This window comes from Caretta caretta, chromosome 19 (assembly GCF_965140235.1).
Source record: "Caretta caretta isolate rCarCar2 chromosome 19, rCarCar1.hap1, whole genome shotgun sequence".
NCBI lineage: Eukaryota > Metazoa > Chordata > Testudines > Cheloniidae > Caretta > Caretta caretta.
In genome coordinates, this window is record NC_134224.1 from 4,526,516 (window position 1) to 4,554,414 (window position 27,899).

A 27,899-nucleotide genomic window follows, 5' to 3' on the forward strand; every position below is an offset into this window, starting at 1 on the left:
CATTAATAATATAGCTAAGTAATGAATCAAACTGCATTTGGGTTCCAAACTATTAGTTAGTAAACAATTACGCTTATGACAACCAAACCTAATCACAATGTTTTAACATGACCCCATGTTTACCAGCTTACAGTCATATTTATCCTGCATCAGGCTGAATGGAGGTGTCAGTAGGGGGTTAGCTGTGAAATGTTTGATTTCAAAAGCCTCCAGCAAGTTGATTCAGGTCTATTTAATTTTTCCAGGCAGTTGCACTGGCGTGAGTGTGTGTATGTGTGTTTATGTGTGTGTGTATCACAAAGCCAGCAGCACAGTCTTACCAAGCTGTGCAATACCGCATAACTTTAATTAAAACACATGCACATATGGGGAAATAGTGAAGGAGTTGGGGGAAAATCCTATTATCCTAGTTAAGCCAGTATTTTTGTGCTGAAAACTGAAAAAGCCATTTTCTATCAAAAGTCCCAAACCAGCACTTTTTAATTATGCTGGAATTCACTACATAATCAATTTAAATCTGGGTGAGATTGTACGTCAGCACAGAGCCCAGTACACATTGCAACAGAGGTTAATTAGACTGAACTAGCCAAGCTCTGTCAGTCCCTTACTCAATACCGGAGATTTTGGATGCTGTGAAGCAGCGTTCACTCTCTGACACGTTACCTGGGCTATAAAGACAATACCATTGTTCGGTACCCCGCTACTGGTTACAAGGTCATCTTCCGTATCTTCTCAGCGTGGCAGCAACACAACTCTCTGCCATGAGAGAGTAAAAGGCAGGTCCCGATCCTGCAGTCTGATCCACTTGGACTGATTCCTGCATCTACTCAGAGCTCCATTCCAATCAGAAGGGCTGCCCATGAAGATCCAACTGTAAGCTCAAGGCTTTACCATTGCTACTGGTATATAATTAGAGGAAGGATGGCTCAGTGGTTAGACTGCCAAGGCTGGTATTCTGGAGACCAGCGCTCAATTCCTTGCTCTGCCACATACTCTGTGTATGACCTTGGGTAGACCATTTAGCCTGTCTGTACTTCATTTTCCCGTCTGTAGAATGGGGATAATAGCACTGCGCTACCCTAAAAGGGGGTTTTATGCAGGAAGATAAAGATAGCATGTTACGGTTGGGGTGGGCATACAACATAAGTACCTTGGACAGATAGAAACCTTCCATGTGGCAGGACCAGCCATGGGAAATAAGGTGTTTCCTACTTAAAGAAGTGAAGTAGCACACACAACTTTGAAATGCTCACTGAGAATTCAAGATCAGTCCTATTTTTTTTCAATATTTTCATGCTAAAATGAGACCAGGTGCAAATAACCTATTTATAATAGCATTCTAGTCGTGTCTAAAGGCCTTCTGAGAGCAGGGCTGTCTCGTGCTAGGCACTTTATAAAATACATACTTAGGGAACATCCCTGCTCTAGAGCGCTTACGATCTCAATAGACAAGATCGTCAGTGGGAGACAACACAGAGATAGAGAGAGGTGAAGTGACTTGCCCCAGGTCAAACAGCTGGTCAGTGGCAGAACCAGGATCAGAAGTCAAATCTCCCAGGGTCTTTGCCAGCAGGCCATGCTGCTGGATAAATGCAGACACAAGTTCTTTACAAAATCTGGCTTCCAGTACAGGTAGGACATGGAACAGAGAAAAAAATGAATTTCTAAGCTATGTTCATTTCCAAACAAGTCCAGAGTACACTATTAACGAAGATAAATAAAAAAGGTCCCACTCTGAGCTGCTACTCCGTAGCATACTGCAGCATGGTGCGTTTTGTCCAAATAGCTTGTTATATGAAAAGCATATTACATGATTAATACTGCAGGGAAGATCTCCTTTGCATTCATTTACTGAGTGTTCATGAGTCCCTCTCGCCCAGCAGCTCATCGCATGTCAACGGTACATGACAAACACTAGGCACATTAAATGCTGTTACAACTAACGATACACCCTAGGAACCACAGCAACTTGACACATGAACAGAAAGAGACCTCTGTGCAACGGGGGGGGGGGGCATTAGACCCCATTAAAGCCAGAGGAGCTGAAATCCCATGAGGTTCCATTGTGCAGAGGCTGTAATGAAGTTTGCAGGGTTTATTTCCAACTGCGGGATATTTACAATGCAACAGTTTGCTGCTGATGATGGCTGTTGTCTTTTTTCTTTCACAAACGCATTCAGGGAGGGAAGCAGACTAGAAAGCCTCCCCCTTAGGGGCTCAGTTGTTTAAGAAAGAGCACCAAGGAGCTTTCATTCTGGAAACAAAACAGGATGCTCTGTGTTTGATTCTGCTGGCACAGAGAATGCTCCTTGCAAGATGCCCTGAGCGGCCATTGGCTCCACCCTGCAGCCTTGGGTCCCCCTCCAAACACGGTCATTTGCACTGCAAGCACCAGCTCACATTTTTCCCATTCACAGCTGCTTCATTGGGGCTCTCGGAGAGACTAGAAAGGCTCAGCTGTTGCAGATGTATGGACCCAATACTGCTCTGCAGGGTGCTTTGCTATCTTTACTCCAAGAACAAATAGGGCTGTAAAACGGAAGAGGCCCTCATAAAAAAACACACTAGCTGGAACTCAGAGTTTTTTTAATCTTAATTTAAGCCCACCCCCACCTCCACCCGTATCTGGCTGGAGGGGTGGAGTACAGCCAGGCTGCCATCCAAAAAATTTTTGCTACAGCCAGGAAAACTCTATTTTAGCTTTCCTGCTCTGCAGCAACAAGGATGCAGAGTAGGATTTTCAAAGGAGCACAATGGAAGTATTTGGGTACCTAACTCCCTTTGACAGTCCTAGCCAACTCCTGGCTATGAGCGTATGCAGGCCCAATGAAAAGGGGCTAAAGTCTACTAGGACTCCTTCCATTTCAGAACAGAGAAGAGGGTGGGTTGGTATAGTGGCTGATAGCTCATTTCAAACTCAAGGGGCCCAGTTCTCCTCCCAGGCCAGTCTAACACTGGTCTGACTTTCAGTAATGTCACTCCTGATTGGCACCCGTATAAATAAGAGAAGCAGAAGAACACCCAGTTTTTAATCCATAGATCTCAAAGTGCTTCACAAAGGAGGTCAGTATCATTATCGCCATCCTATGCATGGGGAAGCTGAGGCACAGAGCAGAAGTGACTTGCCCAAGATGACCCAGCAGGTCAGTAGCAGTGCTGGGAAAGAACTCAGATCCCCACAGTGCCAAGCCAGTGTTCTATCTAGTACACCTCCCTGCCTCTCAAATCCAAGCTCTTCCAATGCATTTACAATCAATGACTTGCACACTAGACCGTCATTGCTGGGGTCAGCCTAACCTCCCCTCTGTAAAAGGAGAACAATATAGCACCTGCTTTGCATATTTGGATATTTGTAAAATTTTGGACAGGGCCTGTCTCTCACTTTGGACAGTGCCTAACAGCTGGGTTGGGGCTGCTAGGTTCTACTGTAATACAAATAACAGTCTAGAAACAAATGCTCTTAAAAGGAAAGCCACTCATGACTCTAACCCCCGTGATGCTGGTTCCCTTAGGAGCAGATGCAAACAACAAAGATAAAGCAAAGAATATTAGTTAATAATGGTTTGCCTTGGCGGACAGAGGAGCAGCACTCCAAATCCAGCTCTATCCCATACAGAGAAACCATTATACAAAAGAACAGCTTCATAAGGAACAAAACCACAAGGAATAAATGTTCCTAGTGTATTTAACAATGCTCCAGCCTCCGGTGTATGTAAAGAGCAAAGCAATTAATAAGGTATATTTAGCATGCTAAGATGAGGTGCTCGGCTCCCACAGCAACTGAGCTACGGCAATTTCAATAACATTTATCTTAAAAATCACCCTGGCTGTGCCTGCAAAGCCCACTTCACACACTGCTGCATTAGCCTCTTAGACATTCAGGGCGCTGGACTGTGCTCAGAACCCCAAGCAAAGGGTCAGTTGCCAACTGCACCAGCCCGGGAGCCGCAACAGACGGGGAGACGCCCTCCGAGTAATTAGTCCCTCCCCGTTTCTTCCTTGGCCTGGGAATGTGCGGCTGGCCTGTGCAAGCCACTCTCTGCACTGGCCAGAGAGCAGGAGCAGGGAGCCAAGCTTCTAAGCATTCCCTACCCCTTCCATTCAGTCCTGACCCCGCTGCTCTGTGTTGTAATTTCCAGCTTGGGTAGACATACAGACACTAGCTTTGATCAAGCTCACACACAAAAAATAGCAATGTCACCACAGCGGCATGAGCGGCAGCATGGGCTAGCTGCTGAGTACGTATCTAGCTTGCAGAGCTGGATTATACCTAGGGTGGTCCATGGCTACGCTGCCATTTTTAGTGTTCTAGCTTGAGAAGCAAGTATGGGTACACCTACCTGACCTGGAAATTCTACCTCCAGCTTCAGAGTAGATAGGAGTAAACAGACACCGGGAGTCTATGTGCCCACACAGGGGTGTAAGGCATGGTCAGATTCCCCCTTGCCCCCTTGGGTGTGTAGCCCAAGTTACAGCCTCACCCCCAAGGCTTGTTAGATCCCAAAGAATGGCACTGCCTTTTGCGGGGGAGGAAAGAAATGTTACATACAAAAACAAGAACATTATAAAGATGACTAGGCAGGTAAAATACATCAACAAATCCGAGTGATGAGTTCAAGGGTTGCTACCCTGGCTAAAATGAAATTCTAAAAGGGTCTCAGTTCTCATACTTCAAGGCACAAGCTGATCACCATCCGGGCTCAGGAGGGAATTTCTCCTTCTGGCCATAGTATTGTATATTTAGGTGCACGGTGCAGAGGATTTCCTTTTGTCCTGAAGGAACCATGTGGCTCATCAGACTAGATGACTCATGGGGTCCATTTCAAAGCTGCAACCCACACATATGGCTGAGCAATTGTAGGCAATAACTGAGCGGAAGGAAGATAAACGCTCACGCTTCAGGGCTATGTAGAAATTTGTCCTCAGGGGCTTTCTTGGACCATATGCTCTTCCTGTGTGTGCTGTCTGAGAGAGGGGAGGAAAAGTGGAGAGAGATTTATCTCCTTGGCAGTTTTCGCCCAGATCCTTCCTGGGCTGTTATACCAGAGCGACCCTTTTTGTGGTTTACTCCAAAACCACCCTCCCTCGGGGCTTTGTAAATGGGGCAGCTGAGTCAGTATAAGAAAGTTCAATATACGAAGTCATTGGAATTTGGAATAGCCTCCGAAAATAATTGCGTGAAATGACTTTTCACCTTGACCTTGCCCACTCCCAGCCTGTGTCAGTCTCGGCTTGACTGAGGAAGCCCTCACTGCAGCTGGTTTAAAAAGAAAAAATCCTGAAAAAACTTTGTTGAGAACCACAGAATGGAAAGAAAAGGTTAAAAAAAAGAGAGGGCGGGGGGGGGAGGGGAGAGAGAGACCTGCTCCCAGAGGAATCTGTATGCAAATGAGGAGTTAAACTTCCAAGACGTAACATTATTGTCCTGGAAGTAAGAGTCATCATACAGACTTCGACTGCTGAAAGGAGATGAAGGCCTGGAACATATGGTTTTGGGGTTGTTTTATTATTATTTTAACGGCTTAGCTTTACAGAGCTTTGCATGTGATGGATGATCCAGCCCTGATTCATATAGGCCCAAAGGCAGATAGGTTTGGTGGTTTTTTGTTTGGGGTGGCTGTAAAACTGAAGAAGTTACAGGAGGAAGAGGGTGGATTTTATATAAATGGAAAGAGGGGAAAGGTGTCGAGCCGTGATTTTTTAACCCTGTCCTAAATTACAAAGTCATGGGTTCCATTCTTTATTCATATTTCACTAACTGCAAACCTACCCATGCAATGCACCCCACACATTATTTTGTGCTGACATCCAATCAGATCTTATTAATAAAGCAAGGCGCATGAGAACTGTTATAAAGTCCTTATTACCAGCCATTCTACACTCCACAGTCATCTGGTCCCTGGGTGGTAAGGTAGATGGCAGAGAAGACTGTAGGTCTTCCTAAAAATTTATCCTCCAGATCAACCACAAGTTGTCAGGTTTCATGCAGCGAAAACAGAGTGAAATTTATGGCCCGTGTCATGCAGAAGGTCAGACTAAATGATCATAACAGTCCCTTCTGACCCTAAAACCTATGAATCCGCAACATCCCTGGCTAGCAGACAACATAGTGATCAAATTCCCCAAGGGAGGCAACGCTGTCTAGTGATTTCAGCAGAGGACTAGGAGCTAGAATGCTGGAGCTCGAATTGCTGCTGTGACCTGGATTTGTTTTGTGGATTCTTACGAGCTTCTGCCTTTCCATTTTATCCTCCTGTTCTGCAAAATGTATCCCTCCTTCAACTATCTCACCAAAGCATTGAGAGAATTCACTGACTCATGTTTTCAAAGCGCTTTGGGATCCTCGTGTGAAAGGGAACACGTGAGCACACGTTATTGTGATGATGATTAGCACGCGCCGTTCCCAGGCAGCAGTGCACAGCTATGCACCAAGAGGAGCGAGCAGTGGAACAGGATACTGATTCTGAGCAGAGACCGGCCAACTGTGTTCAGTTCAAGGGAGATATTCCACTAGTCAGCCTGGCTTGTTTGGTTTTGAAATGGTTTTGAAATTAAGACATAAGTTGAGAGGTTAAGAGACCCAGACACGTGTAGGGCTAGAGAAAAGAGGGGATGCAGAAAGTATTGGCCACTACTGGTGATAGTATATAGGGCTAGATGGATCCCCGGTCTGATCCAGTGTGAGAATTCCTTTGATAAGGGGACAGGAATTGAGTCTCACCGGTCCACAAGGAGAAAAGAAATTGTACAGTCACAGTCTTAAGCTGCAGAAGGGCTGATGTAAGGGAATACTTTGTAATTTTAAGAACAAAGAGGCAATGGAAGGAGCTGCCAAAGGAGGATGTGCAATCATTCATTGCCGGAGATGTTTTTGGGAGAGGTTCATTAGTCCTCTCTTCGGGACGGTTTAGCAATAGTGAAATCAAACCCACCATGAGGCACTGGGATGGGATGCTGCGGATCAGAATGGATCAATGGATCAGAACCATGGATTCAAGGGGTCAGCAGAATCCGAACCACAGGCCCAAGTGATTCAAACCCCACTAGTTTCAGGGCCTCCAGAAAAGTATTCTCGGGCCCCGTTTCCACGGGGATTTTAGCCACTGGTGTAGCTGCATGACTGCAACTCTCTTACTTAGAAACAATCTACACCGGCACTGTGGAGCGCGTGGTACTGATACAAATCATGCTGCACCAGTGTAAATCGTCTCCACACCAAAGGTCTGCACTGATGTAGCTAAAAACCCAGTGTGAAATCCTGGGCCCCATTGAAGGCAACGGGGAAACTGACTCGAACGAGGCCAGGATTTCAATCCTCACATAGATCCTCTGTGCTGCTTCCCACCTGCGACTATTGGCATCACACTACCATAGTGGTAGGGCACACTATTGCCCTACCACTATATGCACCAAGGGAAATTAACGACGCTCTCCTCCAATGCATGTGTTTGCACACATCTTTGCATCAACTGTTTTTCTGTGAACATTCCTACAGACAAATCTTTGCTCGTCCCATGGTTCATGGAGGGCAGATAAAGGGGATTTGCAAAAACCAACCAAGTCAGTTTGGGGGTTTTATATCAAACAAATGGTCAAAAAATGGATTTTTTTTTCCCTTTTGCAATATTTTCCCCAGCTCTACCCTGCAGCTCTGGGAGACTGCAGTTTGTTGCTGACCTTAGCCCTCTGTTCCCCAACATCTCACAAAACTATGAAAGTTCCACTAAAATAGTAACTAAACATCGGTCTCCTTTATAGCAGCTGCCACCTGGAGTATACCGCCGGAGTAAAGGCTGTTCTGACCTCACTGTTGCGAGAGTCTTTGGAAACAACATCACATCTAATAGGAGCAATAAGGACATGCTGCATTTCTGCACCAAGGAATTGTAAAGTGCTTTGCAAACACTGAATTAGCCACAGCACACCCTGTAAATTATTATGTCCATTTTACAGCTGGGGATACCGGCGTGTGGAGAAGGTAAGTGGTCTCCTGGAAAGCACGTGGGTGATCTGGGAACAGAACCCAGAAGTCTTGATTCCCAGGCCAATTGCTGTCACCAGCAGGCAACATCTGCGTGCCAGACCAGGCAACAGAAACCGGGAGTCCTGATTCCCGTCCTCTGATACCAGAGCAGAGGCAGTGTGTTCTTGTGGGTAGCACACCAAAAATCAGGGGAGCTGGATTGTACCCCTGTGTGGTGATTGAAGTGATTTGTTACCTTCAGCACACTGCTCCATCTCTCTGTCCCTCTGTTTCCCCTCCCTCCCTCCCTCCCTCGGCCTGCCTGGTCTGCACTGTAAGTTCTTTGGGGCAGGGTCTGTCTGCTATAGTATATTCGTTTGGCGCCTGATCTTGGCTGACACTTCTAGTCACGAACTGGTCTATTATTAGTGTAGCATAGTCTGTTACTAGTAGTAGGACTACTCCTCTCCCTTTGACAGCCGGGAATAGATACCTAATTCCCAGCCCCCTGCTCTAACAACGAGCTACACAGCCACATGACGCCTATTACGGCAACTGCAACACACTTACACTTGAAATAGTGTAATCGCTTGTGGATAACTGACCAGCAGCCACGAAAGATGAAGGGCTGCGGACTACAGGAATTAAATGTTTTAAAAGGGGGGGAAATAAACAGACGAGAAAAATGTAGGACAAAATGTAAACCCCATTATAAAGCAAACAAAAGCAGCTGTATATTAAAAAAAAACAGACAGACAATGCAGACCAAAAATATTCTTTATGATGCACTGACGGATAGACAGCAGGCTGAAATAATTAATTGTATCCTATTACAGCTGAATGAGCGACCAGATGTGAGTGTTGACAGAATTATCCTTTTTTTTTCCTGGGGTGGCAAGTTGCAAACTGTGTAACTCATCACTCCAATAAATTTAAAGAAGGAAACTGACACATTTTACTGGCCTGATCTACACCGGTGATATAGATGGAAACTCAGCTTGGGCTGAGGCCATTGCAAAGGGAACAGCATATCTGCTGTTAAAATGAAGTTTGGAGCTATTCTTCAGTTGTAAGACTGCAGAGTTAATTGAGCAGAATTGGGGTATAATCTAGAGGTGAATTTACAAAATCACATGAGTTGGGTGATTTAATTGATACCTGGGTTTATTTAAGGATGCCCCTGGTAGACTTCAAAATGCCACCTGAAAAGGTTGAATCAGAGTGAGCCAGCATGGGAATTCCTTATAGCTGCATAAATGACCTTCAAATGTAACAGGTTACAAGGGGCCTGATTCTGCTATTAGTTACACCGGCGGAAATCAGGACTAACTCTAGTGTTGTGAATGACATCGCCCTGGTATGAAAACAGTACACCTGATGGGAAAAAAATAATTTTTTAAACATTTTTCCTGTTTTTCAGCCAGCATTTAGAATAACAATCTTTCAAAAAAATTGAAATTTTGACCCAAAAAACCCCCAAGATTTTTTTTTTTAATTTTACACGAAATATTCCCTTTTTTATGGTTCATGACAAGTGCTAGACTGACACACTGGAAGATGAAAGGAGACCTGCACAACAGAGTTTTTAAAAACATCATTCTATGCTACCTCAGGAAGCAGGCTGCTTTAAGCTTTATGAGATACAATAGTCTCAAGTCTCAGCTGGTGTAAACTGGGGGAGCTGGCTTGAGTGAAAATATACCAGTTTACATCAACTGAGAATCAGGCTGTTTGATTTTGCCATAAGCATTTAGGCCCCTATTAAGTCATTAATTATTGTTATCATCATCATTATTAAAGCAGCATCTGGGGCCTCAATCTGTGACCCTGATGTGCTAGGCACTGTTCGTACACACACACACACACACAATCCTGGCGCCCCCCAAAAAATCTTACAATCTAAGTAATTAGAAAGGATGGTTCAAAACAATCTATAGAAAGGGCATAATTTATAAGGCTTTTCTATACAGGAAGGTATGTGAAATAAAGTTTATGGACTAAAAGCAGGCACGTCTCCATGTCAGCTCCAAGACATGCCAAACATCTCCTAAGAGCTACCAAAAGCAAAATCTTAAGGCAAAGGGAAACTAAAGAAGTCCTGTTCTCTTCTGTATTTAGATACAAAGTTCAGCTGAGCATCATTTGTTAAGAATTAGAGAGAAGCAGGATGCAATATGTGAATGCATCAAATCTCACCTCTGGAAACCTTAATACAAATTCTGATCTTTCACAACCGAAGAGGAGTTTAATGGTTTTTTTCAATTCACCCCAACCCCTACCAATGCTGTCATAAATATAAAGGGAAGGGTAAGCCCCTTTGAAATCCCTCCTGGCCAGGGGAAAGCTCCTCTCACCTGTAAAGGGTTAAGAAGCTAAAGGTAACCTCGCTGGCACCTGACCAAAATGACCAATGAGGAGACAAGATACTTTCAAAAGCTGGGAGGAGGGAGAGAAACAAAGGGTCTGTGTGTCTGTCTATAGTCTGTCTTGGCTGGGGATAGACCAGGAATAGAGTCTTAGCACTTTTAGTAAGTAATCTAGCTAGGTATGTGTTAGATTATGATTTCTTTAAATGGCTGAGAAAAGAACTGTGCTGAATAGAGTAACTATTTCTGTCTGTGTATCTTTTTTGTAACTTAAGGTTTTGCCTAGAGGGGTTCTCTATGTTTTGAATCTAATTACCCTGTAAGGCATCTACCATCCTGATTTTACAGGGAGGATTTCTTTATTTCTATTTACTTCTATTTTTATTAAAAGTCTTCTTGTAAGAAAACTGAATGCTTTTTCATTGTTCTCAGATCGAAGTGTTTGGGTCTGTGGTCACCTATGCAAACTGGTGAGGCTTTTTATCCAACATTTCCCAGGAAAGGGGGGGTGCAAGTGTTGGGAGGATTGTTCATTGTTCTTAAGATCCAAGGGTCTGGGTCTGTAGTCACCTAGGCAAATTGGTGAGGCTTTTTACCAAACCTTGTCCAGGAAGTGGGGTGCAAGGGAAGGGTTTTGGGAAGTATTTTGGGGGGAAAGACGCGTCCAAACAGCTCTTCCCCAGTAACCAGTATTAGTTTGGTGGTGGTAGCAGCCAATCCAAGGACAAAGGGTGGAATATTTTGTACCTTGGGGAAGTTTTGACCTAAGCTGGTAAAGATAAGCTTAGGAGGTTTTTTCATGCAGGTCCCCACATCTGTACCCTAGAGTTCAGAGTGGGGGAGGAACCTTGACAAATGCACATTAAAAGACCCTCCAACAATGTAGAATGACAGAGGGTCTCTGTGCAGCAGGGGACCAGGTCAGCCATAGTTGGAGAAACTGAAGGAAAGAGGGTGGAGGTTCACTGACGTGGAGGCCAGGAATGGAAAAGCAAGGGGTTCTGAAGTGTTTTAGCCAAGCTCTATCCTCAGGACCAGGGATTATGCCAACTGAGGTAGATTGGCAGAACTGGAACAGTCAAAGTTGCTAGAGGGAGGGATTGAGGTGTGTTGGCAGAGCTGGGCGGGGGTCTGGGGCTGGACTAGCAAGGGTTGCTGTAGGGAAGGACTGATATGCGTTGGCAGAGCTGGGTGAGTTTCACAAGCATTGAATTTACTCTTTTTATTTTATATGTCAATATCAATTAAAAATTGCAGTTGAAATTACTGTAAAATATTACACACCAAGCCAAGTAACTGTTGGAGATATTCCAGACTGACTGAGTGAATTCAGATGGAAATCCAGAGCAACTCTTCTGGAGTTACTCCAGACTGACAATAATATACATGAGATCACATATAAATCCAGCCTAATTCTACCAAGTTTATTCTGGGCTGATACTAATCTAAATAAGATTAGATGTAAATCCAGAATAATTATTAAGGTTACTCTGGTTTTACGCCAATGTACATGAGATTTGATGTGAGTCCAGACAAACAACCCTGGGGTTGCTCTGGATTTAAAGTCAATGTACACAAAACCAGATTCTGACCGCTAGCAGCCAGCACATTTTTGAACTCTGCACATCCCCCCCATACTATATGTAAGGGGCCTGCTGGCCCCTTACTACAGCTCAATGGGTTTTTTAGTACCAAAAGAGACAGGAAGGGTCGATGGGGAATCAAAACCCTGAAACTGACAGTCCCCAGGAACAATGAGGAGAGGCCAATGCTCCAGGTCAGCCTGATTGACAGGGCGGGCAGGCTAATCAGGGAGTCAGAAGACCAGGGGGGTCCCATCTTCTTTGTGAGCTCGAATTGCCTGGAACAGAGTAAGGCCGAGATAAGGAGACAGGAGGGGCCCAGGGCCGTGCCAGCCGGAGAACCAGAGAAGCAGCCCAGGGAGCAGACCTGTGCTGGGAGGAGAAGCTGCAGAAACCAGAGCCAGAGGGGCCAGAGAAGCAGCCCAGGGAGCTGGAGGCAGAGCAGCAGCCATGCTGAGGCAGGGTCAGGGTGGAGCTGAGGCCGAGTCATGGAGCTGGAGCCGTCCGGAGCCAGGTGCGGTGAGCAGCTGGGGAGACCCTCAGCCAAGAGGCCCTGCAGGCCAGACTTGGAGGGGGATTGTAACCCCAACACGGGGCGGGGAGCTGATGCTGGGAAGAAGGGTCCTGCCACCCAGAGCCTGAAGGCATGTGGCCACGGCTAGAGCAAGTGGCCGACCCACAGCATCCCTGCGGCACAGCCAGGGCCTGGGCAGGAGGCCTGGGACTTGTGAGGAACAGACTGAACTGCCCTGACATTCCGGAGACGCTGGTTGTGAGGTTCCCTGTGCCACAGAGCGGGGTGACCGTTTTTCTTTTGACCTTTCCCATTTTTCCTTCTTTTTTAATTGTTTGCTGTTTAATAAATTGTATTTGCTTTGAACTGTATGTGATCATCAGTGGGTCAGGGAAGCATCCAGTGCAGAGAGAGCACCCCAGAGTGGGGACACTCTAGCCCCTGCCCTGAGTGACCACAACAAGGTTGGGAGTCGAGCCCCCCAAGAATCCTGGGCCCAGCCTTGTTGGGGTTACGAGGACTCTGCCACATGGGAGGGAGGAAGGGGAGCCCTCGAGGTCAGGCAGGGCTCTGGGTGAAGGAAGTGGGAGCAAGGACTCAGATCCTTTCGCTAGCCCATTTCACTGGGGTAGTGTATAAGCCAGGAAAGTTCCCCACAATAGCGGGACTATTCCCCCGCTTACATATATACCAACCTCTCCTTCGCTTACGTTTTCATTTCATAGAGCAGAAAACTCCACTGTCAATATTACAGTCAATAACTGCCTTAAACACACCTGCTGTTTGACCATGTAAATCAACCTGAAGGCCATTCACCAGAGCCAGGACAACACCTTTAATTGCAATGAAAGGGATGATGGCCAGAAACACTGGAATTGTAAATATTCATGTCACCTGTGGAGCCTCCTCTGCTAAAGGTCTTTTGAGATTGGATAAACAGGCTGTCACCGATACGGAATGATTCTGTCTGCATTTTGAGGGCGTTGTAAGACAAAGGCTTAATGGACCCAAACAGTGTAGGTGATTCACGAGTGCAGTGAGTCTAACTATGCTGAACTCCTTTCTTACTCCCAGCCAGTTCCCTCCAGGAGCCCCATAACACCTTTCATTTAAAAGTGCTGTAATCTATTCCCTGTCTGCTACCTCTTAAAGTTGTGTTGATTTCCTCCTTGGTGCTTTGCAGACATGACGTTTTCCACTGTGTTAGCTTCTTTCGTGTGGATGAGAAGCCGCAGGCCTGCATTTTCCCTCTGTTAACCCTTTCTGTTAAGGTACTCATGCACAGATAGGTTTTTGTCCCTAATGCACAAAGACACAGAGTCTGCAGCTGGAGGCTGGCACACTCCCATCCATCCCAGGCACTGTGAAAAAGGAAATTAAAAAATAAAAGAAAAAATTCAAATACCACTGGTTGATTTTTGTTTCGTTGTAATTTGGGGTAAATCTGAGTGCTTGGGAAAGACAAGGACTGATATCAGTGGAATGAGCCAGACTGAATCAGTCATCGGCCCAACCAAAAACCTGGGCCCAATCCCCAGCTGGTGCAAATCAGCAAAATTCCATTGAGTTCTGGTTTGTGCCAGTTGAGGATCTGTCCCCCTCGGGTTCAAACACTGTATTGAAGCACCTAAAAAAGTGGCTTGATTTTCAATGTTTGCTGAGTGCCTGCTGCTCACATTAATTTTAGTGACATTTTTGCATGCTCAGCACTTCTGAAAATCAGGCCACTGTTATGTAGGTGTTTAAATTTGGATTTAGTTGCCTAATTTAAGAGCCCAAGTTTAAAAACGCTGGTCTAAATGACTTGCCCATGGTAACAACATAGTGACTCAGTGGGACCGCTGGGAATAGAACTCATGAATACAGATGTCTCATGTCCTGCTCTGACCACTGGACTCTCACATGGTTCCGGGATCACTTCAGGCTAGTCAAAATGTTTCATTCTGATAATGCTGAAATGTTTTCTTTCCATTTTGGCCTTTTATTTCCTTTAACTTTTTTTTTATTCTAAATTTTACAAAATGTCAAAAGCAAAAGTTGTTTTGACTCAAAAAGACCCTATACATTTTGTTTAGAAAATGTCAAAACCAAGACATTGTGACGATTTCAAAACTTTGTTTCAATTTGGGCATTTCGTCAAAACCAGCCCTCGTTTCTCGAACAGTTTTGGTTTTGACAAAATCAGCATTTCTTACCTAAAAAGCAGTTTGTCCAAAAATGTCTGACTAGCTCTACCAATCGATGAAAGAGGGACTGTAAATAAGTGATTTTAAGCTCTATTGGAAGTTTGGGCTCCCACGCTCCTGCTGTAACCACTAGACCCCAGGTGCTCCCTAAATTATGGAAGAAGGGAGAGGGGGTGTAAAGAAATAGCGATCAGAACTAGAAAGAACCTCTCTTTTTGTCTGACTGACCATATGTTTACCAGTGGAAATCACAAGCTTTCATTACAGGGTGGATATTGCAATGGGATGCTGTGTAAATGGTTCTCAATGCCACAGAGAGAAGACTGTTCCCTTGAGTACAGAATAAGCAATAGGAACAGATAAGCATTTTACAAGCAAAGTTCTTGTTTCCATGCAAATAGTCTCAATAATAAAAGGACCAGGGGAAAGAGATACAGAAAAACATCTGATTAGCTATGCAGAGTCCTTAATACACAGACAACGTGTTTGTAACATTCTCAGTGAGGCATTTTCTTAGTGCATCTTAATGTTTGACATCATTTATATATATATTTGGAGCTATTGTGATCAGGCTTCCACTTCAGCTGCTACAAACCCAGGCTGACAAGCCCTCTCGGGGTGGTGTGGGTAACCCATCACGTGAGTTAAGTCTGCTCCTCAAATTTGTATCTAGCTATCCCAAGAAAGTTTGGGGCCTGATTCAACACCCATTGAACTTAATCAGAGTCTTTCCATGGTCTTCAACGTGTAATGGGCCGGATCCTTCTTCTTATTATGGCACACTCCAGCTTTCCAGCTTCCTCTTTAATGATGGTGTACTATGCCAGCAGCACTTGTAAAATACAAACACCCTGGTGTTTTAATCTTCATTTGCAAAATGTAACCAACACATGCACTCCAGCCACTTGCCAATGGGGGCCCAAGGCGTCTAGTTCAATTCCTTACCTACTGCAACATGTGTCTTTGTGGAGTTTATTCAAAGGGGTTGTTTTTATGCCCAGAACCTTCGAAGATGGAGTTATTAAGTGTGTTTAAAAGGAGGAACTGGTCCCGATAATGCTTGGATGTAATTAGTTACAAGCTAATGTACTTTGATGACAAAGGGGCTCTGAGCTTGTGGACTGTTCAGATGCCAATTGCTGATAGCAGTCACAGCAAGGCAAACTCTGACGTTATGTAACTCAACCAAAATTATATCACTTGGGTTTAACACTCCGGCTAATGCCTGGACTTTGGCAAACACCCTTAACAATCAACATTTTGTTTTAAAGCAAGAAATAAGAATTAAAAACACAGAAAATAAGCAAAAAGAATCCAGCCATTCTTGCAACAGGCAGTACCCGTGCATTGAGCCTGAACTTCTGGCAGGTACCATTAGCACAAGCAGAGAGAGGTAATAAAAATAAGTAAAACCTGTTTGCCCAAGAGATCTCTCATTGTTTCTCATTGTGCCTTCTCTCTGCTGCATGGAGTTTGGGGCATTGGGAGCATTCATCATGCCATGCGCTGCAGGGACTGGGAGGAATTTGTCAATGAGCAGCATTGTCGCTTACCTGTGAATTTCCATCCAATTGACCAGGGGCCTCATCCAAACCCCGCTGGAGTCAGGGGGTGTCTTTCCTTTGTCTCAGTTGGGACCTTTGAAGACAACGTCCCTTGGCCCAGGAAAAGATCAGTGTAGGCTGTTTGTATCTGCGAGAGAGAAAAGAGACTGGATAGAGAAAGGAGGGGAGCACCGCGGGAAGCGGGTGGATAAGGAAGGAGAGCCCACACCAGCTGGTGGGTCGAGGACATGAGGTGTTCAGAAGCAGGCAGTGGGGAAGGTGAGAAAGCGAGTGGGGAATGGGGAAGCTCAGACAGCTAGTGGGGAGAATTCAGGCTGCTGGCAAAGCTCAGACCGTGGAGGGATGTGGGGTGCAGGAGCTCCGTAAGCAGATGGCTGGAAGGAGATAGAGCATCTCAGGTCCCATGGGTTGCCAGCTATGGATAACTCCTCCTCGGACGTGCTCCTCTGTCCCTCCCGAAACACAGCAAACTGAGCAGGGCAACAGCACAACAAACTAAAGTCATCGTTGCCATGTCAACTGCCAACCTCCGGCTGACGGATAAGGAGTTTGTGACAGATGAGTCTTCATTCCCATTCTCCATTCTGTCTCCTCGATGCAGTATTAATGTCATCCCATCATCCTGCCTGACCTTGGCTACAGCTCATCCTGGTCTGCAGCAGCGCTCTGCCGACGGGAAGGAGATACCTAGGACTCCCAAAATGGGGGACATCTCAGGGTCTGCAGGGCTATGGTAAACCCAGCCTGATTGTAACAATACTGAGCCCTTCCACTGCAAACATAACCAATCTGAAACTCACCTGCCACTCAACAAAATAGCCACGGATGCGTATTAATCTTGGGTCAATCAAGCAATGGGGACACAGGGATATTTTAATGAGTAGAGACATAAAAATTACCTCACTGTCATTATTCCTGCAGGCCATGGAGACACTTCAACCTCCTGACCTCTTGATCTCAATGCTGATGACCACAGGGTCATCAAATGAACCGGTATTTCTTTTTTGATATGGCGGTCTCACTTATCAGAGTTCAGGGCTCTCATTACATTTCTGGATAGTTCTGAGTTTGTTTGGTCCCTTGAGTGGGAGCTGAGGGTCCAAGACAAATCTTATTACCCAGCTTTATGTCATCAGAGCCTCTCAAAGTTCCAGCCTGTAGGTTTTTTCTTTTCAAACTGACAGTAGATCCTGTTAGGCCCACAGACGTGGCTTTGCAAACTTTGATACACAAACTCTACATCCAAGAGCAAAATTCAAGGCTGAATCCTCAGCTGGTGTAAATTAGCATAACTCCACTAGCTTCAGGGTAGCTATGTTGATTTGCGCCATACAAGAATCTGACCCATTGGCACAAAAACAATCAATTTTAAACTCCTAAGTGCAGATGGGAGCATTCAAACAGATTGCATAATGACTGGGTGCATTACGGGTGGGGTTTTCTTCTTTCCTCCCTGCAATGGTACTAAACAAGCAACACCTCAGATCAGGGTAAGAAAAACACATGATGCTAATATTTCCATACACTGTACTATATGGATGTTAGACACAGATAGAAGCAGCAAAGTTCAAAAGATCCAAACTTTCCCAAAGTTCTGAGGTGTTAAGGCTTAGAATAGAGCTGGGTTCTGGACTGTCTCAAATTTTGGGGATTCCTGTTTCTAGGATTTTGCACTGGGCTCCTCTCTGATATAAATACTTGTATAAACCAGAGGACCAAAGAGTATGTGCTGGTTATTCCATCACCCACAAATCGCCAGGAAGAAGACAAGTTGCTTGGGGGGATTTTCTTGAATCCCCTAAATCCAATTACCTCCTCCCAGAGTCTGTTCCTAAAGAGTTCATATGGTTGATACCACTGTTGAATGTACAATTAACTTGCTGATCTGAAGCTGTGATAATAGATGTCTCCTGAAACTGAGCACACATTAAACAACAGAGGGAGTGGGAGTCAATAATTCCTCTTGTCATGCCAATGACATGGAACCGAGACGACTAATCTCAGCAATGCGGGGTCGGGGGAGTGGAGGAGGGTAGAATCCATTTCCATATTTATTGACAAATTTAATTTACACCCTGAGTTTTCACTTTGGAGAGAATATATTTCACTTTAAATATATCAGTCTTTAACAGTCAGCCCAGCAATAATGATTTCTGTGCCCACAGACACTTTTATACTGGGATACTAAATTTATATGTAATACTTTTTAAGAAAATGATATTAAAATTCACCATTTAGAACCAAGCTGTAAATGTACTGTAACCAAGAACAAATGAGGGGGTGGGAGAGGAACTTTTGTTTTCAGCTTTTAGGATGTAATTCCATGAATACAACATGCCCAGCTGAGCTCGTTATTAGCTCTGGTGCTAGTACGAGACAGTGTTTAGGGAGCAGTGTCAAGAAGGCTAGAGTGTCCCACCAAGCAAGGCCAAAGTTGAGTAACCCCTGCAGTTCCTGCTGCCACAGGACGTATAAGGACATCCCTTCTGACATACCAAAGAAGAATCAAGATGCAAAACAGAATCTCAGCAGCAGGTATGGAGTTGAAATGAAGTCAGGTCACTTCCAGTCCCTGTTTCAAGGCAGGTGAGAAGACAGCATGGAAGAATGTTCTCACACTTTTCACCTGGTAATTTCAAGGCAGCTGCCAAACAAAAGTCATTTAGAGACACAACACCCACTGTGAGGCATATAAGAATTATTATACCCATTTTACTGACTGGAGCAGGGTCAGAACCCACAGACAACTACCAGTTAGGAGAAGGTTCCCAGGAGGCAAACTACACAGAGAAAGAGAAAGCTCGTGTAAAGGAAATTCCACCAATCAAATTAACACCTTGGAAGTTTAAAAGGGCTGGGGGAGCTACAGTTTGACTTGCCTTCCCCCTCAAAACACCCTCCTATACTTTTACATAAAATTGATATATCCATCTTTTGCGATTTTTTTATGTGTTTCCCCACATAAAATGCAAATGTATGCAAATGTCTTAGCCACCATCTTGGGGATTGAAGCCAGAACCTCCAGAACGCAAAGAATAAGTGGGGGAGGGGGACGGGGAGGGGGCTACAGTTGGAGCCAAAGAGCTACGCCTCTGTAGTCAGCGGTTGTAACAGTTCATCTCCTTTCCGAATTGGCCGAGGGGGGGAGCCTGTAACACAGGCTCATGAGCGGGTTACACAAATATTTTTTCAGTTAAAAAATATAATCAGTGCCAACAGCCCAGGATCCTATTTTGAGCAGCCCTATAACAACAAACCGACGCACGCCTAAGCAACCCTACAATAACAAAAACAGTATGCTCATGAAAAACCCTATGAAAACAAGAATGCACTTTTGAGGAACCCTACAACAACAAAAGAGTGTGTTACTCAACAAGCCGATGATAATAATCCAGTGCACCCCTAAACACCCCTAAAATAACACACCAATTTCCCCATCAAGAACCATACAATAACAAAAACTAATCTTAAGTGAAGGGTGCTCATGACAGTAACAAGCCACTATGCTCCTGAACAATACCACAGAAACGAAATAGTCCAACATGAGCAACCCTACACCAACAAACCGAATTACGATAACACAGCAGCACGTGTGGGTGGTGGTGGGAGAAGATACTCTTAAGGAAACATTAAAGATCTGAGCTTCTCCAGTGTCACCAACTCTCACAATTTTATGGCAACTCTCATGGTATTTTGTGTTTATCAGAAAGCCCCAGCTCCTGGAGTCATGTGAATACGTAAGTTTCTAGCCTTCATGGTTGCAGAAACCACTTGGAAAGATGAGCCCAAAAGACTGAAAAAAGCAGCAGGCAAACATGCTTGTTTTTTTAAAATCCCATGTTTTAAGCTGATCTACTGATTTTTGGGGCCCTGCCTCACAATTTTTGACTGCTTGGTGCTGGGAATGCTTCTTCTGAGATGTTAACAAGGAGGGAAAATAAATGACGATTTCACAAGGATTGGCCGTATCGTTAGCAGGTGTAAATTGGCAAAGCTCCACGAACATCACTGGAACCAGACCAGGGCTTAATTTGTAATGAAAGAGGTGCCGGCACTCCAGTAATTTTTTTACTTTTATCACTGACAGGGCAGGCCCAGAGGTGCCGGGGCTACGAACTGCCAAGCCCAGAGGTGCCGGGGCTCAGCCCCCCCGGCACAAATTAAACACTGAGCCAGACTAGATTACACCAGCTCAGGATCTGGCCCTATGACAAAAATATCTTTCTTAATGTCCATCTTGCTTCAGGAAGGGCCTTAAAAAGCACCTGTCTACCCACCTGCTGGAATCTGGGCAGATCATTTACAACTCTCCAACTGTCCTGCCTAGTAGCCATCTCATTTCTGGAGGATGAGGACAGTACTTCAACACATAACAATAACCGTACAAGCTGTAGTTACGCAAGGTAAACCTGACCCAGTCGGTTTCCTAGAAGTATATCCCACTGCATCCTTTTTGACACATAAGGGGCCCGTAGAGAACAATAGTCTTTGTAAGTAGAAAGCAAAAGACGCATCATAACAAAGGTTCTTTCATGGGCATGGAGTTTTCTCTTCTAAGAAGTTATTCTGGAGAGGGTGAGGTCTGGCATATACGTGGATTTGGTGCGAGGGGACAAATGAGGCCTCATTTGTCGCTGCCCTCAGGACACCAGCTTCTCACCAACATTCAGTAATTAGTGACCTATCTTGTCATGCACTCACTCAGTTAAAGGGCCAGGGTATGCGTCGCAAGGCTAATTGACATTTTATACCTCATTAAAATAATAGCTTTTGGTTACAAAATGTCACCTGCACCTGTATACTTGTTATACTGTTCTCAGTTACTCTGGGGTAAATCGCAGAAATGCAGGGCTAGAAAGGGACCCAAGAGGTTAATCTCCTCCATTACTCCATGTTGAGGCAGGACCAAGGACATACAGACCATCCTGGACAGGTGTTTGTCTAAGCTGTTAAAAACCTCCAAAGACAGGGATTCTACAATCTCCAGTGGTTACCTGCTCCAGAACTTAACTATCTTTAGAGACCGAAAGTTTCTTCCTACTATTTAACGTGCAACTCCCTTGCTGAAGATTAAGCAGATTACTTCTAGTCCTACCTCCCATGGACATGGAAAACAACTGATCACCATCCTCTTTGTAACAGCCCTTAACATATTTAAATACTGTTCTTAGAACCCCTTCAGTCTTCTTTTCTCAAGAATAAACATGCCCAGTATTTCTTAAGCCTTTCCTCATAGGTCAGGATTTCTAAACCTGGTATCAGTTTAGTTGCTCTCCTATGGACTCTCTCCAATTTGCGAACTTCTTTCTTAAAGTGTAGCACCAAAATTGGACACAGCACTTCAACGGAGGCCTCACCAGCACCAAAGAGAGCAGGACAATGACCTGTGTTTTACATAGGAACCACTTGTTCATATGCTCCAGAATGATATTAGCCTTTTTCTCAGTTGCATCACATAGTTGGGTCATAATTAACGTGTCACCCACTATCACTCCCAGACCCTTTTCTGCAGTACTACGGCGCAGCCAGTTCTTCACCATTTTGTATTTGTGCAAATCTATAGTAACGTCATTTAATCCAGAATAACTCTGCTTTCCGTTACACTGGTGTAAATGTATAGTAACTCAATCCAGAGTAACTCTGGTCTCAGTTACATGCGTGTAAATCTATAAACTCCATTAATCTTGGTAACTCTACTCTTAGATTCACTTGTGTAAATCTGAAGTAAGGAATTTGGACCAACCAGTCTCTGAACAGCCTGTATCATGGTCAAAGAACGTAAGAACCAAAGGCTGTCCCCTTCCAGCCACAATTCCCACCAAGCGAGCATTTTTCAGCAGCTTTGCTCATTAACACTGTGCTTACTGCGGACTGCCAGTCCACTCGGTAGAAGCAGACTCCTCTCCAAGGAGCTGTTCCTAAAGGAGCGTTCAAACCATTCATTCGGCTCTGCGTTATAGCTCCACTTACTACTCGATTATCATTGCCAAAGAAGTAGAGCAGTGGGCTGCAGGAGCACGCATACTTATAAACAGAGGAGCAAATCAGCCTGGCTTTACTAATCAAATATTGCGGGCCCGTTTAGGTCTCAGAGCTTCACATGCCAACCCAGTCAGAGGGGACTGCCAGCATGTTCCTTGACCCTTTCCTTCAACTGACAGAGAGACACACTGTATATATTTTAGCAGGAAAGCAATTATCCGGTAACCTTACCACCTACGATTTGTTTCATATCCACATTCATTTAGTTGTTTCTTTGATGACTGGCCATGTAGCAACTGTGAGAGGGAAACCCTAAACCTACCAAGAGATTAATGACAGGCTCCAATGGAACAGATGTATATGAATAGCGAATGAGGCCACTGAAAGCTTCCCATAAAACTAATGACAGAAACCTTCACTGCAGCAGAATATAGTAGCAGAGATGGAAAAGCTCATCCCACAGCTCACCAATTAAGCAAGGCTTGGAGTAGGTTGGAGGTGGCACTGCAGATCTTCAAGATTAGGGGCCAGGTCTTCAGGGGGTATAAACTGGCATAAATTGATTTCACTGCACAGATTTGCACCAGCTCAGGAGTTGGCCCATCCTGCTGTGGTTCCCCCCGCTCCATATGTTTACTGCATGTTTGCTAACCTGGACATTACACCATAGAGGCTGATCCCCTACAGTGGTGAATATCGTGATGAATCAGGAGCTCAACTGGGTAATACAAGAAACTTTGAGCCAGCTCCTCGACTGGCCCTTAATCTTTAATTATTTGGCTGAGCACGCAAGGCCCTTACACTCAACTTGCTGGCATTTCTCTGTCTGTCTGCAATGCAATAATTTTTCAATGTTGAGTCTGATCAATCCCAATATTCCAGGGAATGTTCTAGGCCTCATTGGGCAGAAGTGTATTGATTTTTGTGAAAATTGGGAAAAAAAAGGGGTGGGGGGCATACAGAGCCCCTGACATGGGGGGAGTAGGGGGTTACACAGAACCTTTCGGGGGGAGCATTGGGGATGCTGGCATGGGGAGACATGAGGGGAAGAAGGTTTGGGGGCAAATGGGGTTGCACCCAGAGGTCATGGCCTGGGAGGAGAGGGGAATGGGGAAGACACAGAGCCCCTCACATGAAGGATGGAATTGTAAGGAGACCTAAAATAAAGGGTGATGGGAGAGAGGCACCTGGGGAGCTTGAGGCGGAGAATGGAGAGAAGCTAGAAACACCCAAGCTCCTTGCAGACATCCGGCCTGTAGGAGTCTTTGATCAGGGGCCATAAAACAAATACTTGTTATTTATTTTAGCTCATCCATGGGTAACACAGTGTGGGAAACTGGACTCCGTTAAAGAAATGGATAGTTGTAGTAGTAGCAGGTATTTCCAAATCTGTGCCTCTCTGGTCCCTTGCTAAAGGCACTGACCGCGTGAAAACTACGTGATGAATTCTAACATGATTCCAAACCTGTTCACCATCCCCTCTTTTCCCATTGCCTCTGGAAAGTCCCTCCTGAGGCAGGGGAAGGGGAATATACTGAAGTTTAGCCAGTGCAAATTTAATGTTTTATCTGCCTAATTCTAATGCACTCGGCTCGGAAAGACAGGAACGAAAATCAGCCTAGATGACCCTGATGGTCCTTTCTGACCTTCAAGTCTATGAGTCAAAAAAAGGCAACAGTTAGCAAAAACACTGCCCTCCTCATGGACCATTACAGCTTGCAAAATGCTTTGAGCTCCTTAGATGAAAGAGGCTAAAAGTGAAAAATATTAGAAATGTCTTGGGAGAGCTCTGTGGCTGTCCTTTTCTGCTGAAAGTTGATCAAAACTGATTATATTGTTTCTTTTTCTCAACCCTATATTCTGCAGGGCATCACACACACAGACTGAGGCAAACACACACACGCACATACATTCACACTCAAATACAAATTCACACACACATAGAGGCAAACACACACTCAACCGCAAATACGCATACCCAGCAACACATTTGTCATATTACCTTACATCCAGAGGTACTAACACACACATGAGCAAGTGCACCTCACACACTACACACACACTCACTAAAAAACTCATATGCCTGCAAACACACACACTCAAATTCAAGCGTGCGCTCGCACGCACGTACCCTTTTTGTCCATAAATCCTAGGCAGCAATCAGGGACTTATTCCATGAGTCAGATATTCACAAATCAGGCTGCCAGCCCTGAATAAAATTATACAGGTTGGAGCATTCTGCCATCTATGGAGGGTGTTTTTTCTCCTCTCAGATGAGGCCCTAGGTGAATCTGAATGTTGATCATCTGGGGAGTGAGAGAGCATGGGGAGAAAAAGCTTCATCTTGATCAGCCGCTGACACCCAAGACTTCATTTGCAGTCCTGGTAAAATTCAATCCAGTGTCCGCAACTCTCTAAAAATGCCAGTGCAGCAATACGCCCTCTCAGTCCTTTAGCAGCTGAGGCAGGGGGTTAGGGTGAATTTTGTTGGGGTGAGGAACTCCCTCTTTCATTGCTGTGTAACTCTTGCTATAAGGGACTGGATGGGAGTGTTCTTACTCTGCCCTTCTTGTACTGGAAATGAGACAAAGGGAAAAGACTTGGAAGTCTGGAGACATGCTCTTGAAGCATAAAGAGATGAAAAATCAGGATGTGAAAATGTTACCAGGTGCCGGGCAGTCTTTAACAAGCAGTGACACTCAGGAGACTCCACTCTCAGATACAAGGACATAGATCGGGAGTACATGCCTCCGAAATGATGAAGTCAAGAGTGTTGCCAGCTCTTGCCATTTTATTGCCAATCTCACAGTTTTCTTCTTAAAACCCCAGCTCCTGGAGTCATGGGGTTATGTGAGAATCTTGCTTTACTAAAAAGGAAAGCTCTCTTTCTAGCCATAGTGGTTGCAAAGGAAATCTAGGAAATGTACCACATTCCCCTCCCCAAAGGCACAAAACCCAGAAGGCAAATATAACAAACCCTCAATTTTAAAAAAAATATTTGAAAGCCAAGCTCATGATTTTGGGGGTACCTGATTAACGATTTTGGAGCACTTGAAGCTAGCAATACTGCATTGGTGTAACTGAGATAAGAATCGAGGAAGGAAGGAGAGGGAGAGAAAAGGGAAGAAGAGGAGGAAAGAAACAAAGAATCTGAGGCTTGAGTTGTGCCTTTTGTTGCAGGGGATGAGGTATAAGTTGCACCACACCAGGAATAGCCGCAGGAAGCCTCATCACCCAAAGAGTCACAATCCATCCCCTATTTCCTCCCCGACATCTACCATCAGAACATTATGACACCCTTCTACTGTGGCTCACTTACAATGACCAATGTTAAGAGCTGTATGTAAAGAGCCACCCAGCGTGCTCAAGAACCAGAAGTTTTACTGGGCCCAGAAAACCCAAAAGCAATGATGCATATTCTTGAGTGCCATCTGCTGGCGCCTTATCTATGAACTAGCTATTTATGTATGTCTAGACCTCTCTCTTTTCTGGAACACTCTAGTGACAGCCGGTTCATGGCCCGAGCGGAGCCATGGCTCCGCCCACTCTCCACCCACTGCCCCCCAAAGCCGACTGAAATGAATTTTCCGACCAAAAAAATCTTCCCACCAAAAAAATGCAACATTTTTGATGACATTTTTCAAATGGGGACAAAAATTGTCTGTTTCATTTCAAATGGCATTTTTCCTTTTGAGTTTTGGTTACTTGGTTATGTTCTGAAACCCACCCCCCCCCACCAGGGGCAAAAAAATCATTCATTATTTTTAATGGGGAAAAATAATACCCAGCTCTACTCCCCACCCACTTGCTTGATGAAGGATGCAGGTGAAAGACTCACAATGCTCATTTCCTCCACTTCAGAGGAGGCACTCCTTTGAGGTTAAGGGGTGTCTTGCTTCCCTGGGGACCCCCACATGAACATGCAGCCCATGGGACAGTCTAGCCCTTCATTTTTTGGGGAATGCATCCTTTGGAGTGAAAGAAAGAAGGGAGAAAAGTAAATACTTTTAGTCCGCGCTTGGTAGGCAATGAGAGGTCTGTTTTCAGCCAGGCCTGTTGGGACGCACCCCTTCTCCTTCCCTGAGGACATGTTGCTGAGTGCCTATAGCCATGCATCATGCAGCAAATGGAACCGTTGCCCCTAAGTTTTTTTATAGTGGAGTCTGAAGAAAAACTGGGAACCCAGCCCCTGGATCTGAATGGAATTTACAGTTCAAACTTAGCTCAGGAACAACTATAATAAGGTAAATCTGAACACCATGGACCAGATCCTCAGCTGGGGTAAAGTGGCCAAGCTCTTCAGTGGAGCTGAATGCTGATTTACATCAGCTGAGCATCTGGCCCCAGTGATTGGAGACTCAACTGCCATGCATTTTGTGGAGTCCCTTGCAGCCAGGTGTGAAAGCAAGAATCGCAGTTTTCTGCAACCACTTTGCTCAGGTGTAAATGACCAGAGGAGGTGCAGCAGAGTGGAGAACCGGATACAAAACGTGGCTCGCCCTGGTCAGCCCCCATATAGGAGATCTCCAAAGAAAATCCAGAACACAGAGGGAAGCGATAACGGTGATCCAATAGGTGGCACTGTTTTATTTCTTCAATCTTCTGCCCTAAGACCCAGAATGTTGTTAGGAGGCGCCATGCAACCAGAAGTGCCATTTTTCAAACTAGATCTAAAACTCAGGGAGATCCCCAGGTACGACAGAAGATCTCAGATACAATGGGGATGGGTGAGGTATAGAAACCAAGAGAGAGAGACATAGACAGGCCATTTGTGGTCATTAAAGACCCCACTGAATTTTTCATCCAGAGTGGTCTTCAAAGAACTTTGGATGCAAACTGCTCAGTGTAAGACATTGATATAATCTTAGTAGGAGATAGTAGGCTTTGCTACGCTACAGGAATATAGACAATAATCAGTAACTTCTCTGGTCAGCTTTTCCCCGGCATAACCTTCTCCTTTCTAAAAATCAACATTGAGAGCAGCTAGTAGTTCTGGAGCAGGGGTTGGGGGGCGGGAAGGCTGATATATGTTGCCATTAAACTCAAGATAGCTTTCTGGTTTTCATAACAGATGTTAGTCTGTGAAAAGCACATCCCTGTGCTTCACATTTATGGCTCAGCTGGTGACTTGTGTCTCAAATCCACTCAGTTTAAAAGTCAAAACAGGATCTCCCTGCCCTAAACGACTATTGATCACATTACGACAAGGACAGAGTCAGACCCTAATTGAACGCACAACATGCTACCTGGCTTTGTCCGTCTATTTACAGTCGGAGCGGAATCAGTGTTTTATCACTGATGCTGTACACTTTGCTCAGACACAGTGGGCCAGGTCCTCAGATACAGTAAAGCAGCTTAGTACCATTAACTTATTATGTGGATCACAGTAGACTCTGCAGACCCCAATCAAGGTCAGGGACCCCTTACACTAGGTAGTCTACAAACACATGGTAACAGAGAGCCTCTGCCCCTCTTGAACTTACAACAGAAACTCACAAAAGGTCAGAGGGGGACAAGAGGTGAAGTGACTTGCCAAGCGTCATACCATAGGTCAGTAGCAGAGCCAGAAACAGAACCCAGGTCTCCTGAGTCCTAATCTATTGACCTAGTAGTCCCTAGAGCACATTGCCTCCCCAAGCTAGCTACTCCTGTTTACAGCAACTGAGAATCTAGACTGGTATGTAAAACAATTCTATGCATGTCTTTAGCACCTTTTATCTCAGGGACCCTTTTCATCACA